Source organism: Neofelis nebulosa, chromosome 16 (genome assembly GCF_028018385.1).
Source record: "Neofelis nebulosa isolate mNeoNeb1 chromosome 16, mNeoNeb1.pri, whole genome shotgun sequence".
Lineage (NCBI taxonomy): Eukaryota > Metazoa > Chordata > Mammalia > Carnivora > Felidae > Neofelis > Neofelis nebulosa.
This window is the reverse complement of record NC_080797.1, coordinates 54,848,587-54,867,349: the sequence shown is the minus strand read 5'-3', so window position 1 is coordinate 54,867,349 and position 18,763 is coordinate 54,848,587. Positions and strand designations below refer to the sequence as shown.

General features: G+C 53.3%; 2 long non-coding RNA genes across 2 annotated transcripts; both read left to right on the top strand.

Moving 5' to 3' along the window:
* Positions 1-10: 10 nt before the first annotated feature.
* LOC131497474 (uncharacterized) lies at positions 11-10,298 on the top strand. The gene is made up of 2 exons (XR_009254983.1): positions 11-106; positions 8,943-10,298. It is a non-coding gene; the product is annotated as an uncharacterized LOC131497474 (long non-coding RNA).
* Positions 10,299-16,606: 6,308 nt separating this feature from the next.
* LOC131497583 (uncharacterized) lies at positions 16,607-18,485 on the top strand. The gene is made up of 2 exons (XR_009255035.1): positions 16,607-17,771; positions 18,085-18,485. It is a non-coding gene; the product is annotated as an uncharacterized LOC131497583 (long non-coding RNA).
* Positions 18,486-18,763: the final 278 nt, after the last annotated feature.

Below are 18,763 nucleotides of genomic sequence, written 5' to 3'. Positions count from 1 at the left end.
GGGAGAGTGCCGGGAGACCGCGTTTAGAGGATCAGTGGCGGCCGCATCCGCGGCCGGGCGCGGTGCGGGCGGCGGGCAGCGAGGTGCCCGAGCCCCTCCTGCTCCGGTAAGGCCTCGGTTTCGATGGGAAGGACTGAGAGCGCGGGAGTAGGAGCAGGCGGAGGGTAGACTACAATTGGAAGGTGGGATTAATCTAAGGTTGAGCCTTGTTGAAGGTTGGGGTGCAGCTGGGTCCGGGAGCCCCGGCGGCCCTGGTGCACTGTTTGACTTTGCAGTTCAGCGGGTGTTGGGTTTTCTTCCTCTCTCTCTCTCTCTCTCTCTCTCTCTCTCTCTCTCCCCCCTTCTCGCTTTCTTGGCCTAGAAGTTTGTCCCGGGCAGAGCGCGCGTCTTTGGGGGAGTGGGGGAGGGAGGGCGTTTGGCAGCAGAATCTTCTCCTCCAGTCCCTCCAGTGCCTCTTCCCCCAGTGCATCCAGAGTCCACGGGTCTTGGTCTCCCGGAGATCTGGGTGTCTGTTGCCCGCAGCGCGGTCTTGGAAAGTTGATTCCGGCGGTTTCCTGGTGGGGGCGGGGGAGACCGGAGGCGCGGCGCCCGGGAGGGGGAAAGGAGTGGGTGGGGAAGCGCCTCGGGTGAGGAGTTGCAACCCAGGCGAGAAGTTGTGAGAAAACTGTGATCCGGAGACACCTTTTACATACAAAAAACAAACGACTAGGCGGGAAACCGCAGGGCATCAGTGGCGGCTGGTGGGTGGTGGTATGGCAGCGGGAAGCTCCGTCTGGAGCTGCACTGAGAGGCTGCAATGGATTCGGGTGTGCAGCATGAGGGCAGAGTGGGCCCGGCTCCCCTCCTCCCCCGTTCCAGGCTCTGGGCTTGCCACAGCTTCCCGAGACCACCGCAGACCACACCCCCTGTAGTTCACTCTTCAGGGAGCCCTTCCTTCCCGAATTCCGAATATGACCCTCGGGACCACTGCCCCGGGGCCGGTTATTCCAAATGTGGGGTTCAGGTGCGGGTCCTGGGAACCTCAGCCTCCAAGAGTCACTCTATTTCCCTGGCCTAGATCAGTCAAATTCCAAATTCCTTTCCGACAGCACTACTTCTGTGCCAAACCGGGATTTCTCCTGAGGTCTGAAGGTGTCAGGGCTGGGCAGTCCTGTTTTTGCTCCTCGTTTTTTGTTTTTGTTTTTGTTTTTGTTTTGTTTTGTTTTGTTTTGTTGGGGGGGGGTGCTAAGAAGACGCATTCAGTCCTACCGTGGAAGAAAATAAGGACGGGCAGCCAGCCAGGTCTAGTTGGCATTTTGGAATTGGCCTTTCGATCCCACTAGTGGTGTGGGACTCAGAGATTCCACACAGCGGCCGGGGACTAAGTTGGGGGAAATGCGCGCTGAAACGCAATTACAACGAACCTGAGCGGGCCTGGGATCCAGGTCCCAGCAAACCGAATACCCTCTTCGGACGAACCGGGTAGACGCTACAGCGAATTTGGTTTGCGCTCTGTGGGAGTGGAGTTTTAGGGCTCCGCCCACGCCCCTTCTCTGCCTTCGAGCTTCTGCCCACACCACCCTGCAATCTCGAGGCCGCCGTCAGCCTCCACCTTGCCTCCTGCTTCACCTTTTCATCAGGAGCCAAAGCCGAGGCGGTGTGCGCCTTTTTGGCGCTCCGCGCATCCTGACCTCTGGTTGCCGGGCCTCTAACAGCTTCTCGACAGCCCCTCCACACACACCTGGGCTGGGGCTCCCGGATGCAGGGAAGGCGGTGTTGGGGCTGGTTATCTCTCTCTAATCAAGACCCCCCCCCCCCCCCGTGGGCCTCTCTCAGGGCCCGGCTCAGGGGAGGGGTAAGAAGGGAGAGCAGTTCTCTAACCCGGCAGCCCAGCTTCGCGAGATCCGACTGGGTTTTCGTGCTCCTGGGGCAGACCCAGCGGGACAAGCCGATTCGCACCCAGTGCTCCAGCACGTGCGGAGGCGCTAGGAGCTGCTTGGCTCAGGGGTCCCCATTTCCTCCCCTTGGAGCCCGAGGTGCCTCCCCAGCCCGCTGGGTTGGATGGGGCCCGCGGGGAGGGGCTGGTCCAGTCGAGCCATACCCACGCTCCCCCCCCCCCCCCCAGCTGTCCTGGTTCTCGCCGCAGCGCCCTCGACCAAACCGCCCCTTTCTGGAATCTAAAGCCTCGGAGTCCCGAGTGGCTCCACCCCCGCCCCCGTCCCAGCTGGGCTCCTTCTCATGCAAAGCAGAGGGGCCGCGGGGGTGGAGGGCGGTCGACAGGGACCTACGGGGAGACAGCTGGACCCGGCTGCCGGCCCTTCCTGAACCCAAGGCCCGCTGTCTCCCTTCGAGTGGACAGCAGGGGGTTGCTCCACCCGTTTAGGGGTGCAGGGATCTAGGGACATCGGCATAGGCGGGGGGAAGAGGGCCCCTCCCTGCTGGGGACCAACGCGGTAGGGGAGTTGAGAGGACGAGGACAGGATGCAGGCTCTGGGGCATCAGGCTCTGTTTGTCCCTGTGTCCAGATGGTTCACTAAACAGGTCTGCGGGAACCAGCCCTGGCGGCTACCACAGAGTCCGGCAGCGCAACTCTAGGCGCGCCTCTTGGCTCCTGATTCTAGTCCCGATTTAATGCCTTCGTGGCGACAGCACTCTGTATTAATGCGGTTTTTTTTTTTCGTTTCCATTGAGCTTTTATTTTAAAACGTATTTAGTCGTATAGACATGGACAGAAAACGGACCCAGCTTTCCAAATTAGCCGCTTCTGAAGGCTCGCAGCCCAGCTCTGTATTTAAACCAATGGCTGCTCCGTGAAGAGCGCCAACCTCCCCTCCTTACTCTCACCGCCACACTTCCTGCCAGCGTCCTGAAGTACACAGCGCTTTCCTACGCCAGGACCTCCAAGTCGCACAGAACCACAACCACGCACACCGCCCCAGGGCCTGTAAACTCTGCGCTGGTGCTGTGAGAGTCAGTTTCGAGGCGGAGTTTTCGCTCGGTGGCAGCGGAATAATCCTCTCCACTTCATCCCCAGGCTTTCTTGGAAAAGGCCCCAGAGGGGCCAGGAAGCGCCTTTCACAGTTCCAGTCTCCCTTCTGAGAAGCGCCTTGAGGATCAGTCCGAGAGGCCGGACCCTGCTGGGGAGCTGGGGTTGGAGGGGGTTCTGCTAGCCCTCCCCAGCCGCCCTGCAGTTTGAGAGGGTTGAAGGCGTCCTCTCTTGCAGTCCGCTTTCCTCCCGCGACCTCCGTGGTTCCAAGCCCTAGATCGCCTGGCTCCCTGACGTTCTCGAGTGGCTTGCGCGGCCCAAGAACCCAAGCCTGCCCCGCACGGTCAGCTGCTGTAGATCGAGAGCCGCGCCCGCCCCTGGCCGCTTCCCTCCTCGCCCACTCACTCACTGTGCAGCCCACCAGCCCCAGAAAAGGGCGGCGAGGCCGTGAAAGGAGGCGCTTGGGGCGGAGCGGACTCTAGGCGGTTAACTTTGCGGGGCGGTAGGAGTGGGGCGCAACCAGCCTCGCCGGTGCAGGCAGAGAGAGGAGAGAGCGAGCGGGTCGTCTTGAGTGGTCCGGGAGGCCGCACAAACTGCGCACAGACCCGGTAGGATGTCGCGGATGGGCACGGGAAACTTTGGCCCAGGGCCCTTGGATCTGATCCTACTTCTCCAGCTCTCTCCTTTCCCTTTGCTCCTGACTCAGGTTGTCCTAATCTCACTCCATCACTCACTCCTGGTGATGATCTACGTGTGTGCACCACTTTACAGTTTATATCACTATCTCCCCTGAACTGCATAGTAGGAGGGGGATTGGTTTTAGCTTCTTTTTCCCCAGGAAAGAGAGCCAAGTTAGGGGGTTTGCCCGAGATCCCTGAGCCAGGGCACTGCTGAAGGTGAGAAATTTGGGGTTGGGGCTTGTCACCTTGGATTGCTGTGCACTTTGCCCCAGCGGTGGCTTCCAAGTTGGGGATGGGAGAGGGTGGGGGACCGCGGGGCCGGGAAAGGGCAGCATCCGGCCGGGGCTTCACAGTGTGAGCGCTCTGGCTGGGTAAACAAGGCTGGCTTCCCACGATGGCTGGGGAGGGGGGGTACCCTCGGCCGGGGCTGGGGGGTGGGGCGGGCAAGGTCAAGCGTGGCGATCTCAGATGGAAGGCAGCGCCGCGGAGCAAAGACCGGTCGTTGATAGTCACGGAGGGGAGAGAGAGAGGGACAGAAGTGAGTGAAGAGGGACAGAGAGAGGGAATAAGGACAGAAAACTAGGGAAAAGAAAAGCAATGCGGAAACGCATGCAGGGATAAAAGGAGGGAAGGGGCGCTGGTGGCAATGCTGGGAGGAGCAGAGGAAAAGAGAAGAGACCCAAAAAGACACCCACACCCAGGCGACATAAAAAAAGCGGCGGGCAGGGAGAGGTGCGCAGCCGAGCACGCGCAGGTGCTGGGGGGGACATCTGGCGGGACTCGAGGGTGCGAGGGTGTGTGACAGTCGCGCTGGTAGGCGGGAGAAAAGGAGGCAGAGTGTTTGGTGGGCGACTCAGCGCCCGTGGAAAAGCGTGTGAGCGGCTCTGGGCAGGAATCCAACAAATAAATAAAACGTCTAAGCGGCGTGACAACAATGTGTATTTGGGTGCGTGCCCGTGTTCCTGTGTCTGAACACACACTCACACCCGGTAAGGAAGACAAACGGGGCTCGCGCCGCAGAGTAATTAATCCTCTCACTAATTGACTCTCTCCCCTTACCTAATGGTGGTGGTCAGTGCCGACATCTGGAGAGATATCAAAGAGGGGGGACCCCCAAAGCTAACTACGTTTGGGACTGGGATTGAATTCTTTCTGGACTTGGCAGCTCGAAATCCTCCCTCCGTGGGGGCAGAGTTCAATAGATGTTGCTGCCTCACCAGTCTCTCCATGTTTGCATTAATGAAAATCTCCTCCTATTAGGGATGGCCAGGAGTCGTCCACATATGCGCTGAAGCCCTTCATCAATCTCAGGCTGAAAGCCACCCACTTACACCTCTGCCGGACATTTCCTACCTTTAGGCAACACCAAGGCTCCCCCTGCCCCACTGTTCCCCCAGAAGCCCAGGCCCTGCATTCTCTCTGTCATGACTTTGTCTTCCCCAGAGCCTGGGTTGTGTCCTGCAGCTCTTAGTAGAGCAGGTGGAAGTTTTGAATGGGCTGGGAAGCAGCCTTGGGTAGATGGAGGGAGACCGGCAGGAGAGTTGAGGTCGGGGCTAGGATAGGAAGAAGCTTCTAGAACCAAACTCATTCAGACACAGGTGGAGAGACACAGAAGCCCAGGGGAGAGCAGTGCACCTGGCAAGAATGAGGCCTCTGGGGACAGAGTAGAAAAAAAAGGTAGACACCGTGCACCATGGGAGAGAGCGTCAAGTGTGTGGGAAGGCAGGCAGATGACCATGTCTCAGTGACTGTGAGGGGAACAGTTCCATCAGTGTGTGAGCATGGGGAGGGGCCCCTCTTAATTTCTCCTATAGCACCCTCAGTTCTCAGGGTTGGGGGAGGAGGCAGTGAAGAGAGTATTGGACTTAGATCAACCCCTTGATAGTGGAGTTGGCCAGAAGGGGCCCGGGGCCCATAGTCTGTTTGGTGATGCAGCTTTGAGGCTTGGGTTTGGGAGGTGAATGTCAACTCTCACCCCATTGAGGTGGCAGCCCTCCTCAGGGGCTAAATAAATAATTAATTGCTGAGATCCATAACCTGCTTAGCCTAGGGAGAAGAAGGAGCAGGGAAGGGCAGCTCCCCATGAAAAAAAAAATTCACTTCCCCCTCCCCCACTAAACACATTCTTAATTGTCCCTTGGGAACATTTGTACATTTGACCAAAGCAAATCCCCAAGCAGTAACAGCAAAATTCGTCATAGGGGCTGGCAGTCCTGAGAGAGCTGGGGGTCTGGGAAGGGGGAGGTGGGAGAGATGGTGGGCATGTCTGAGGAGGTGAGAAACTTGGCTCTTCTCTCCCTGTCTCTGTCATGCTTTAGAAAGAAAGTGAACAAGAGGAATAAAGTTCCAGAGGAAAGAAAGAGAAGGGCATATAAAAGGCAAATCCAAATCAGGAAGAAAAGAAAGTGAAGGAAGAAAGAAAAAGGCGGGGGTGGGGTGTGGGGGGGAGACACACTAATAAAAAAGGGTGAAGGCGGCCCCAGGAGGCTGGGCCTCGTCCCAAACCATCCGTCTTCATTGTCTCCGTGTGTGCTAAGGCAACTCCGGCATAAGGAAAAGCCACTATTGGAGCCGCGGCTTTATTTTATATCCTATACATCAGGAGGGAGGCAAAGCTTTATTTTCGCCAAGAGACAGATATTTTATTTCTCTCTTACGGTTTTATGTGTGAGAGATGTCAGGTTGCCACAATGGATGGCTAATGCATAGGCAAGAGGAAGCCGTGTTGGCATGCTGTGTGTCATGGGGTCTTGGGGGGGTGAGCGGGCCTGGGATTTAGGGCTGATGGGACACTCTGGGGGATTTCTGCTAAAACATCTCTCTTCATAAATCCAGAAGCATGGTCAGCTCAACAGGGAGAAGAAGGAGTTTTAGAGGGAAAAGAGTTGGGCTTAGAAATAAATGAACACACAAAGGAGCTGCTTCCCTTCCGACAGGCTGGGGCCACGGGAGCAAGGTGGCCCTGTGGAAAAGCAGAGACCCACATCCAAACGCACATGTGCCGTTCGCGAGGCAGTGTCTTCCTCCAGAATCCACTGTCATTGTGCTTCCTTTCCCCGTTTTATATTTTTCCACCTTTTTCTTCCCCCTGTTCATCAGAAATCTTTTTTCCACCTCCTCAGAGCCTTAGGGGGAAAGAGCTATTAATTTGCAAATCATCTGATCTGTGAAAGGATCAAGATGCCTGTTTTTCACCGCTAAATCCAATGTCTTGGGTGGACACACATATGCACACATGAGCCCGTCATGCTGCGAATCCAGAGGGTGGGGATGCCAGGTTTCAATCCAAGAAAAGTGCCCCACTCCCTGCAGCTCCCCCCACCTGGGACCTGTGGCTCGAATTAAGCCTTAGATCCCAAACTGCATAACGTTCATGTTCGTATTTTTGAACCAGAGAGAAGGGGGAGGTGAGGGGACAAAGAGAGATAGGGAGGTGTGTTAATGTACATGTGCCATTCAGGACTTGGACTAGTCTCCCTACTTCCAACCCCCCAAACCATTTTTTACAAGAGTTGCTTTTATTCATTCTCAGGTCCTACTTTTCCAATTTTTTTTTTTTTTAAATATCTTGGTCTATAACCACTGTGGCACAGAAAGGAGATCATGCTCTTTTCCTCTTTGCAAGGGGGATGAGAGGCGGCTTTGGATCTCTAGACAATGAACATGGGGGACCCAGCCACACTGTCCTGAGCTGTGGCCTTTGGGGAAGGCATTTAGCCTTTCTGGGCCTCAGTTTCCCCATATGTATTGGGCTAAGTGATTGCTAAGGTTCCTTCCAGCATCGACCGAATGAGATAATGTGTGAAAACATTTTGTAAACGCTAAAGCTGGACGAATGCCAGGGATTATTATACGATTCTAATCAATCCTCTTTTCTCCACATGGATCTTGGCTGTTTAGCGCCAGCAAGCAGGCTAAAGAGGGCTGAAAGCGAGAAAGCTTAGCGGAGATGGAAAAGCTCTGTGGCATGGACAGAAAAAAACCCGGCACCTCCAGAAACATTCTGTCTCTGTGTGCCCCCCAGGCCTGGTCGGAAGGGGTGGGGAAGAAGAGGAGGCCTGACTTCGTATGACGCATGTCAGTCCACACGGAGGCAGAGAGTATATTTCTTCTAAAGCATCATTTGTCTCCAAGTGACTGACATAGGAACCTGATGTGAAGGCGATCTGCGATGGTTTTTTCCAGGAAGAAAGGGAAGAGCAAGGTGTAGCTGATTAGCAAGTTAATTATTTCAGTATCCCAAGGGTTCCAGTGTGGTGGTAAGTTGTCCAGCCCTGGTGTAATTTCACAGTCCATGCATTTCCTGGTGAGCACCTGGGGTGCCCGGGTCTGTCTCTCTCTCCATCCACCTGCCTCATGTCTTCTTGACACACCTGGGGAGATGGGTAGGGCTGGGGAGGTAGACGGAGCAGTGCACATATTTGGCCTAGGCTGGAGGGTGGGGGGGTGGGGTGGGGGCCGACAGAGAACAGAGCGGAGGAATCCTCTACCTCCACTGAGTGTTTAATTATTTGGCCTTTCCTTTTTCTTAAAAAAAAAAAAAAAAGAAAATCTCTTGTTTAATAAATATTAATGAAGCAGGTTCTCAGAAAGTCGAGTTGCTGTGAGGTTACTTCCCCACACTCAGCATGGAGAGCGATTGGGTATGAGGGGCCCCTTTTGCCTCTTACCTCCTCCTACCCGCCCCCCCCACCCCCGCTCTCTCGCCAATGCTCATGTTTGCTTTCTCAACTCTGGCCACCGCTTGGTCTGCAGCGGCCTTCTCCAATCTGACTTCCACGATCTGATTTCCCCTTGTGAGAGGGGAGGGAGGATTGTGTGGTCTAACGGATGCCTCCCTCAGAGAGATAAGTTGGGGATGCTAACGTTAGTCCCAGAATCCCAGAATGAGCAGCTCCTGCCACTCTCACTCTCTGGGCTGGTAGGGCCAGCCCCCCTGCCGTTCCTCCTGAGGTGGACGGAGGGAGGGCTCCACAGTTTACTTAGGACTGGTCCCCATCTGCTCAGACTGGCCTTTCATAAGGGGAGGGATTTATGCAGTGTCCTTGTGCACAGACCTGGGATTTGCCTGAAAACCTCGGGCCTCCAAGAATATTGTTGAACGCTAAAATGTTCAGCCACGGAGATGATTCATGATTTGTCTGCATGGACAGGGCGTGTGTATGAGAGAGAGAGAGAGAGAGAGAGAGAGAGAGTGTGTGTGTGTTGCAGAGAGGCGCATACGTTGATGGGTGCTTTTCACCATTCCTACTTCTAAATCCAAACGTTAGGAAACTTTTTTTTCTGTATTTACTCAGGAGACAGCCCACGGCACCAGCCTCCGGAAAGCCCACTTCCTGACTTCAGCGGTGTGAAGACGATACGATACTTTTTTGGTGCTGGCCTTCAGCTGTCCCCCAAAGAGGTTGGCTGATATCCCTGCTTGGTGGAGAGGGGCCGGGGGCTATCTGGAAAGATAGTTCTGATGACTTCTTCATTGGGGGTGGCAGAGGATTTGGGGAACGGGGCTGGGTGAATTGCTGTTCAAACTACATTGGGCTCTGTTTATCTCAGAGGCCTTGGGGATCTCAGTAGGGGAGAAGTTAGAGAAACTTAGAACACAGGAAGACAGGTGGAGGGAGTTCCTTGGCTCAGTCTTAGTACTGCCATGCTAAAATGAAGCCCAGGGATGGTAAACAGATACAACAGAGCAGGGTTTTTGGGTTCCATGTGGGACCTTGGCCCTGGTTGCTGGGAGATTAAGAAGTCCTTTGCAAGTTGTGGAAAGACCTAGAAGTTCCATTTATTCGTAATCTTCGAGAAGTAAATGCAATCTCTTTTCGCTGCCTACTGGCTGGTACCGTGCATTTCTGGCTTGTATGAGCCTCATTTGTGGTTCTGCCATTTTCTCGTTCACGTTCCAGTTTGGACTTGCAGATGAAGACCCCCAGCCTTCCCAGCTCTTGAATTTTCTTTCCTCCCAGGCCATTCATAATTTAGCCAACAGCCTAGGCCATGGGTCGGCACACATTCTGAGAGGTGAGCTGGGCAGGCCTGTGACTACGGGCGAGGTTGTTCTCATTTGGGCTCAAGGGACGATACAGCTTCCCCTTAAAAAAGCAGCAGGGAGCCATTTCTGTGAATCTTTTAATGAAGGATTTACTACTAATTTGATAAGTTCTGTGCTCTTTTTACTCATTCTGGATGAATAACTTTGCCAGTCAACCCGAGGGTCTGCAAAACCTATAAAAATGCTTCCTTTGGTCTCCCTGTTTTAACACATACTGGGGCTTGGGGCTGTCAGCCTCTGACAAACCCAGGGAGGAGCAGAAACATTCCAAAGACCTGGTCTTAGAATGTTATCTCTTCCCCTACCCCAAATCCTCACCCTCCATGTTATCTGTCCTTATTGCAACTGCAGAGACCTCCTAGGGAAGTGTGAAGGGATGGGTCTTAATCAGGTTTGGGGAAAGAAGGAGAGGAAGTTGAACTCAAAGAAAGGTAGGGAGAGTCAGAACGTTAGAGGACGCTCCTCTGTTGTACTTCTTGTGTGTTGTATATGATAGATCTCCTACAAATTACGCATTGGCTGCGGTAATCTACAGTGTATAGGTTGGCATTTGCCAAATGCTGCTTGGCCAAAACAGTGTTAAATAAAATCGTAAGAAATGCTACCAGGGCCTTGCATGGGTTATTTAATTCTATCAGTGATAAACAATGTTAATGTGTAGCATCTCAGCTGGCACAATATCATGTTTCATTTATGTATGCCGAGATATATTTAACCATGAAAGATAGAGTTTTCCAACACATATATTTCCTAATGATTACTTAGAAGAAATGTGATGGGAGCGGCAGAAACCTCTTCTCTGCACACACAGACTGCCAGGAACACATATTCACGTGGCCAGCCAGCCACGCACATACTGTCATATACGGGCCTCCACGGGTAAGTGTCAATGTCGATCCTATAAGTGTAGATCCAGCTGTATGCACTTGTACACAATAATGGACACATATACCAGCGTTTTAGAATCTTTGGTACATTCACACGTGTGTTCTCCCATGCTGCTGCATAGACAGATGCTGATATGAACACGCAGACCATCCCATATGTGGGCATTGATATGTACACAGGTAAGCATTATCAATGCAGATTCTCATGAACCGAGAAGAATGAGTGCCCACACGCAGGAGAAGACTACATCAGCGTGCCTCTGTGCACCTGTGCACATTTGTACACACACACGCCCCTGCTCTGGGGTATACACTGAGGACACCCCATACAACCATGGTGTAACAGCTGCCCTGTTATTCTTGGAGGTTCCAGACAGGGAGGACGCTATTTGAATTGGTCGTTTGCCCTGTATGAGCCCTGAGGCCTTCAGAATGGAAGGCCAGAGGAACAGGGTCAAGATGCCAGCGTGCCTGGCCTCTGAGGAAAATAGTATGAAACTGTGGGGGATAGGAGAAGAGGGTCGGGTAGTTTGTCTCTGCAGACAGAGATGCCTCCAAAAGGGGATCAATCTTTTATTCACTCATTTAATGTCAGGACACCTGAGTGGCCTCTGGGGGCCTGTTTCTGCTGCCAGTTATCTGTGTGAGCTTAGGTAACCTGCTCTCTGGGCCTCATCTTCTGCCTCTGGAAAGTGAAGTGTTGGCCCAGACCAGTGGCTTTCAGCCCCAGGTACACAATAGAATCATCTGGGGAGCTTTTTTTTTTTAAACATTTCTTTTTTTTTTTTTTTTCAACGTTTTTTATTTATTTTTGGGACAGAGAGAGACAGAGCATGAACGGGGGAGGGGCAGAGAGAGGGAGACACAGAATCAGAAACAGGCTCCAGGCTCCGAGCCATCAGCCCAGAGCCTGACGCGGGGCTCGAACTCACGGACAGCGAGATCGTGACCTGGCTGAAGTCGGACGCTTAACCGACTGCGCCACCCAGGCGCCCTAGGGAGCTTTTTTTTAAAAAAAATACAGACACCTGGGTTCCATCTCAGACCAATTAGATCAGAATCTCCGGAGGTAGGTGCCCAGCATCTTATTTTTTTTTTTCAACGTTTTTTTAATTTATTTTTGGGACAGAGAGAGAGAGACAGAGCATGAATGGGGGAGGGGCAGAGAGAGAGGGAGACACAGAATCGGAAACAGGCTCCAGGCTCCGAGCCATCAGCCCAGAGCCTGACGCGGGGCTCGAACTCACGGACCGCGAGATCGTGACCTGGCTGAAGTCGGACGCTTAACCGACTGCGCCACCCAGGCGCCCCAGCATCTTATTTTTTTAAAAGCACCCCAGGTGATTCTATATTCAACCAATGTTGAGACCCACTGGCCTAGATACTCTCTAAGACCTGTCTCGCCCCAAAACTCTGCACTATAGAGGGAACTTTTATATATAAAGCACCATGCTGGGCACCAGGGTACTCTGCTGAAAATTCTAATTCACTTGCTTGAGATCATACAAAGCCATTAAAGTCATTCATCTTTCAGTTCCGGAAGAGGATCGTTTTTGAACAAACTGTATTTATCCTATAAAAACTCATGCCCGTGTTTCCAGTTGTCTCTTTGTTTCCCTCCATCTTTGTTCCAATCTTCCATCTCTCAGACTCTCTCACTCATCAAACATTAATTATACGCCATATTCGCAGATGCTATAAGTGGGTGCATGATAACTGTGATAGATACCTTGCTACCTGCACATACTTCATGTCTAGCTCCCCACCCAACCTGTCCAGCAGCACCGTATTTTTAGCAGGGTAAATGACAAGGCACAGGCCCCCCGGGGGGAAAGTTTTCTCCCTCCCCCAGCCCGGAGTCAGAGAATAGCAGCCCCTCGGCCCGTGCCCCAGTTCTGGAGGCTGGTGAGGTGGCTGAAGAAAGCCTTGAGCTGCGTGTCCTAGAAAGCTGCGCTCAGACTTGGGCCTTTGGGAATCCTACCTTAATATTCTCCAACAACCGTTCCCCAGGCAGAGCCAGTCCCCCCTTGAAAACAAATCTGCTCGCAGCCGTACCTGTCAGAGGAGGCTGAGCCCAGCTGGGGCGCCTCACCCACATGGCAGGTGGAAAGCACAGCCAGGACAAGTGGGCTGCCACTTTCTCAAGGTGGGGATGCTTTCTCAAGGTGGGGATGCTAAGGAGAGTAGGGGCAGGGGCTCTGCCTTTCACTTGGGGATGGGGGAGGGGGAGGGTTCATTCCAGATGGGGGGCCTCCACTTCTCCCTCAGTGCTGGCACTCCCCAAAGTTGATGTTTGGGCCCCTCCCAGAGAAACTCAGAACTGGCTCGTTCTCTCTCTCTCTCTCTCCCACTCTCCCCCTCTCTCTCTTCAGCTCTGCTGGCTGGCTCACGAAGAAGGCTAGGCTGGGTTTTCTCTTGAAGGCATTTGGACTAGTTTTCTTTAGGGACATTCCAGTGTGGCTACTGTTGCCTCACTATCCACATGGGCCCTGCAGCTCATGTTGGGGCCTGAGGCCTCTGTGGGTTCAGCTCGAAGCCTCTCCTCCGTGCTTGCTAACGATTTCTCCATTTCCCTCTTTATTTTTTCCCCTCTCTTTCATTTTGTCCCCTTTCCCCCACCGATGACATGCCAGGTCGGGTCTTGGCTCCCAGAGAGGCCTGCACGTAGGGCGGAAAAGGTGGCTGATCACAGCAGACACCTTGGGCCGTGCTCCCCTTCCTCCTCTTCCCTCACTTCCCTTGCACGGAGGGCAGGCCTGGTGCTAAGGAGGGAGCCCCAGACACAGCACAAGATCCTCAGATTCTAAATCTAGGGCCAGAGCCCAGCTTCCCACGCCTGTGCCCCTTCCCAGGGCCCATCTCCCCTTGGGCCTGGGGAGCATCACACCCCAGGATGTGATGGATTCCCCAGGCGCCTTCAAAGGACTCCACATTTGTTTGCAATGCAGACCTTGAATCCTGCTCTGGTCATAAATGTTGTTTATTTTGACTAGGACCTACTGAAAGGGGATTGGGGGTTAGGGAGGGCACAGAGAGGATGCCTAGGGAAGATCATAAAACCATTAGCAGGACAGGGCTTTTAGGGGTCACAGGATCATAGAATTTTCTGGCTGGAAAGAACATAGGCCATTAGGAAGGTCAGAGATGACCCTTTGTCAGCAAAAGGCCTCTAAGTGCCACATGGAGCTAGGGTAGGGAGCTTTGGGTCTCTTTCTAGAAAGTGGACACAGGGTGTGGGGGCATGACCCCCCAATAACCTTACAAGGGGTGGGCGATAGTTTGCTGAACATGATGGATTTGCCCTCCCGGTGGGAAGAACCAGTTGCTTGAATGTGCAGTCGAGCCTCTTGTTTGGGGGACCACTCCCCCACACAGCTCTGGGCAAAGGAAATAAAATTCTGCTTCCACCATTATTTGGAGCAGCTAGTTTATACCAGGTGCTAAGCCCAATGCTCTTCCAGTACCTTCAAAACAATCTTGAAAGAGATGTGATCTCCATTTGGCAGAGAAGACAAACTGAAGCTCAGAGAGGGGAGGTGGTTTGCCTAAGGTCACACAGCAAGTTAGTGGTAAGGCCGGGACTAGACCTTAAGACTTTGGGTTCTTTGCACCTAATCTCCTTCCCCCCTCCTCTCCCCTCCACCACCTGGTTTGGTCTGGTCCTCGTGACCAAATGGCAACAGGGCTCCCTTCTCTCTAAAGCTCATGGTGGGACTCAGGAAAGTTCATGAGCAAACATCTTTTCTAATAAGAGAGAACATCAGAGTCTAGGGCTCCTCTGGTCCCTGGCATAGTCCTGGCTCAGTTCACAGAGAATGTGCTCCCATAAATCCTGCCAGAGTCAGGAAACCATCTTGGTTGCCCGTTATTTGCTGTGTGACCCAGAGCAATTTACCTCACCTCTCTGAGCCACACCCTCTGGAGCCATCTCCAGACCTGAGGTCTTTATGGAAGGTGAGCTTTGGTGGAGGTGGTGGCAAGCTAGCTGACCCCTTTTGAGTCCCTCTGTGGTGTCACAGCTCTGGGGGGTGTGGGGGGGGGGGAGATGAGACGAGACTTGGTTTTGCCCTCAAGGCTGACTCAGGTCACGAAAAAGACCTGTCAAAAGCAGGCAAGGCTAGGCTGGCTCAGATCCCTGCTGAGAGCGGGAGGCGGAGAGCCAGGGCAAAGGCTGGGCTGTGAAGAGGCAGCTTAAGCAGCAAGTTCTTTCCTGATCCCCTGACTGTGTAATCCAGTTGCTTGGAGAATGGAAAATCCCCTTCTCTTCCCCCAGCACCCTCCCCCACAAAGGCCTCCTAATAGGCCTGCCAGCTTTGGGGTGCTAATCTGCCCAGATATCACTCTGAGAACAGGTTGCCAGGGGTCCCAATCCCAGCTGCCCCTCTGTGGAAGATGGGAAAGGGTGGGAGGGGGCAGGGGTCTGGCGACTTGTGTGTGTGGGGTCTCCTACTCTCTGGCCTACCCAAAGGATCAGGGACACTGATGGGCCTCTGTGCTAAGGGAAACTTCAGGGACGGGGACAGGGGCAGGAGGGCTGGGTCCCGGGGCAGAGGTGCCTTGGGCAGGGCTTATTATTAAACAGCCCCATTATTTCATCCAGCATGTTCCTTTCATTTTTATTTGAAGACGGCTCCCTCCCCAGCACCTTCGCCTCCCTACCCCCTACACTTTCACTCATCCGTCTCCTGAGCCACTGACAGCTGCCCTGCGGGTGAACTCCTGATCCTTCTGTGTCTGGAGAGACCCTGGGGGGTGGTGGTCAGGCCAGAGCGTGCCCCCTCCCAGCTCCCTGGCCCCCAGCCCCCCACATACTCTTGCCCTCAGGATAGGGCCACCTCGGCTGTAGGAACATACCCAGAAGGAAGAAAATGAAGGAGGGAAGGAGCCGGCAGGAGGACCAGGAGGAGGATGAGAACAGAAGAAATGAAGTGGGGGGAGAAAAAGAAGGAAAAATGAAACTAAGAAGCAACAGTGAGAGAGGGAAAGAGGGGACATAGGAAGGAGAAGAGAGAGGAAGGAAAGGAAAGGAGGAGGATCCATGGAAGGAGGAGGGTGGGGGGTTAGGGGGCTGCACCTGCTGCCAAAGCCCAGGTCTCCCCAGGTGTGCAGGATGAGGCTGGATGGGGCCCCACCCCCCAGCTCCACCTCTGGGAGCATAGCCCTCCCTTTGGCTGAAGGGCAAGCCCCAGGAGGCCACAGATCAGTGCCCTGGGCTGTATCCACGGTCTCTTGCTTGTGATGGTCAGGGCTGTGAAGACCAGCCAGGTGGGACCCTTCATTTCCTTCCCAGGATGGTGACTGCTTCTTCCTGGTCCTCATGCCCATGCCCACCTTAGCTGGCTCACGGCCTGTGGCCTCTATCCTGCCTGCTCCTCTTGGGGAATTGGTCCTAATTGTTGGGTTTTATGATGTTATGATGGACAGGGCCTTAAAGACCAAGTGTTTCCTATCCCTTCGCTTTACAGATGGGAAACTGAGGCCTAGAGAGGAGAAGGAGCTTGCTTACAGTCACATTGTGAGTTAACGGGGAGCCCTGCCTTTCTAACGTCATGGGCTAACATGGAAACAACAGCCAAAAAGGAATGGGGGCAGCCTGATGTCTCTCTGGAGAGGGCCGACATTCGATCTGTTCTGCTGGAAACACTGCCATGGCGTTTTGTATCCTAAGTGAGGGAAGACATTTGTGACTATAGTAGTTAACCACATTCTGAGCACATGCCAGGAACTTTGACATATATTGTTCTCAGTAAATCTTTACACATATCCTGTCAGAGGGATATTCTATGTCCTGCATTTACAGAGACATAAACCAAGGCCCAGAGACATTAAGTACCTTGTCCAAAGTCACACAGCTAGGAATTTGAGATGGGATTTGTTCATGCCATGCTCTATTTTGGATGATGATGGCCAGTGCTCTCCAACCTCCACCCCATTCTCAACACCCCCCCCCCCCACCAAACTCCAGGGGTTAGATCTGAGACACCCCCCCCCCCATCCTGTACAGGACTGATATTGTCAGGGAGAACACAGGTGGGTAGAATCCTCTGACCATGACCCACTGACTTCCACCAAAGACCCCACAAGGACAAGGGTAACGTCCCCTGAGACACTGTGTGATTTATCTGGTGATATTGTTATTTTATGGGATGGGCCAAAGAGGTGTCAGGAAGCAAGTTTGCTGTAAATCTCCTCTCTCTGCTCCCTTTCCCTCTGCATGTCCCCTCCTAGGATTTATGGTGGAAAATGTCCAGAGCTAGGGACTCGGGGCTTGGGTTCAGGCTTGGGGTGGGAAGGCAAGGGACAATACATCTTTCTCCTCTGAGATCTGCTAACCGTGTGTGTACGTGTGTGTGTGAGCACTACCCATGCTCCATCGCAAGCCTGCAGTGTATACACCGCAAAATCTTTATTAAGACCTCCATGGCACTCTAATGGCTTTGCAGACAGAGCATATTGTCTGCACTCGAGGTGTGTTATGGGAGCCACCCCAGAGGCTGGTGCCCCATGTGTGCTTTCCTCACTGGTGGCTGTGAATTTCTGAATCAAGCCAGGAACCTGGGGGCAGAGCCCTTTGGGAACAGACCTGTGAGCCATATGCAACCTTGGAGGATGGGAAGAAGCAGGGGGCTCCCCATGGGGCAGGGGGCAGCTGGAAAGGAACTGCTCCTGGGTACTTTTTGAGATTAGGGAGGCAGGTAGGAAAGCAGCTTAAAGTTTGCCTTTAATGGGGTGTCTGGGTGGCTCAGTCGGTTAAGTGTCCCACTTTGGCTCAGGTCATGATCTCACAGTTGGTGAGTTCGAGTCAGGCTCTGTGCTGCCAGTGTGGAGCCTGGAGCCTGCTTTGGATTCTGTGTCTCCCTCTCTCTGCCTCTCCCCTACTCGCACTCTGTCTCTCTCTTTCTCAATAAATAGGCGTTAAAAAAAAAAGTTTGCCCTTAAGAGACACCAAAGCTCCTGTCCCTGGGGAGAGTAGGCCCCGGACAGGGAAGTCATCTTGGCCTGCACTGTGGATGCGGTGCTCCAGCCTGGCGCCCCGGAGAGATGCAATAAGCTGCAAAATCTGACTCCTTACGTGTAGAGAGCCTGGAGCATGGACATCTCCTTGCTGTAGGGTCTGTACCAGGAGGTGAGCACGAGAGGACCAGTGGAGACTGAGGCGCCATCTCCCCCTTCGCAGCTCTCCCCCCATGGTGAGCTTCCTGGGCTGTGAATGCCGGGTTGTTTGCATGGAGCTGAGCTTGGCCAGCTCAGAGGCTGGCAGACACTGGCTGCAGCCAGAGGTCTAGAGACCACTCAGCTCAGAGAGGGAGGAGGAAGAGGAAGGAGAGGGAAGAAATGCTGAGGAGGGGAGTGGAGGAAGGGGAGAAGCTAGGGAAGGCCTTTCCTGACTTGTCTGTCCCAGCTCCCTTCCCCAGAGGCCTCTTCCCTCTGCCAAACCCCCTTCCCATCACAGAGCTCCCTGCACAGGCTCTGGCGGCCTCCACTTCGTCCTCTCCATTGCAGGGAAATTTCTCCAGAGTGTGTGGCACCCAGAGGACATCACTTGGGCACCCCACAATTCCCATGGTCCCACATCCAGTGTACAGAAGAGCACTCGGTGAATCCCAGCAAATGAATCCAGGAGAAAGGCGGAGATGTCGCTCTCCGTGTTAATACCAGGTCACTCTCCCTCTCCATTTTTTCCCCTGCTCCTCTCCCGGATGCCCAGACCAGGGCTGCGCTGTGTCTCTGGTTAAATATATGGAATTATCTATTACAATACTTCAATATTTATTACATTGATTTCTCTTTAAATGCTTTGTAAATCATAGCAAAAAATAATGGCCTTCCAACAGAGTCATATACCGTAATCAACTGGAAGAAAGTCGGCATTGTAATTTAAAATAAAAAAAATCCTTATGTGAGTCTCTCGTTTAAATTAAGAGACAGGACGTGATTCAAATAATAAGACCCCAGTGAGGCTGGTTTTTCTTGGCAAATTAGTAGAGGTTTTAACTGGAACTGAAAAGGTGTTAAGGTGGAACACTGACCTTATTAGACCTTAATTATTTTCTGTTGTTACATTCCTGGAGCAGAGGGTTTTTTTCCAAAGTGGCCATGTTAAGCCTCATCGGAGGAACTTTGGCTTTCGAGAGATATCATTTCTCAAGAGGCATTAGTGGGATAAAAAGCAGACACTTTG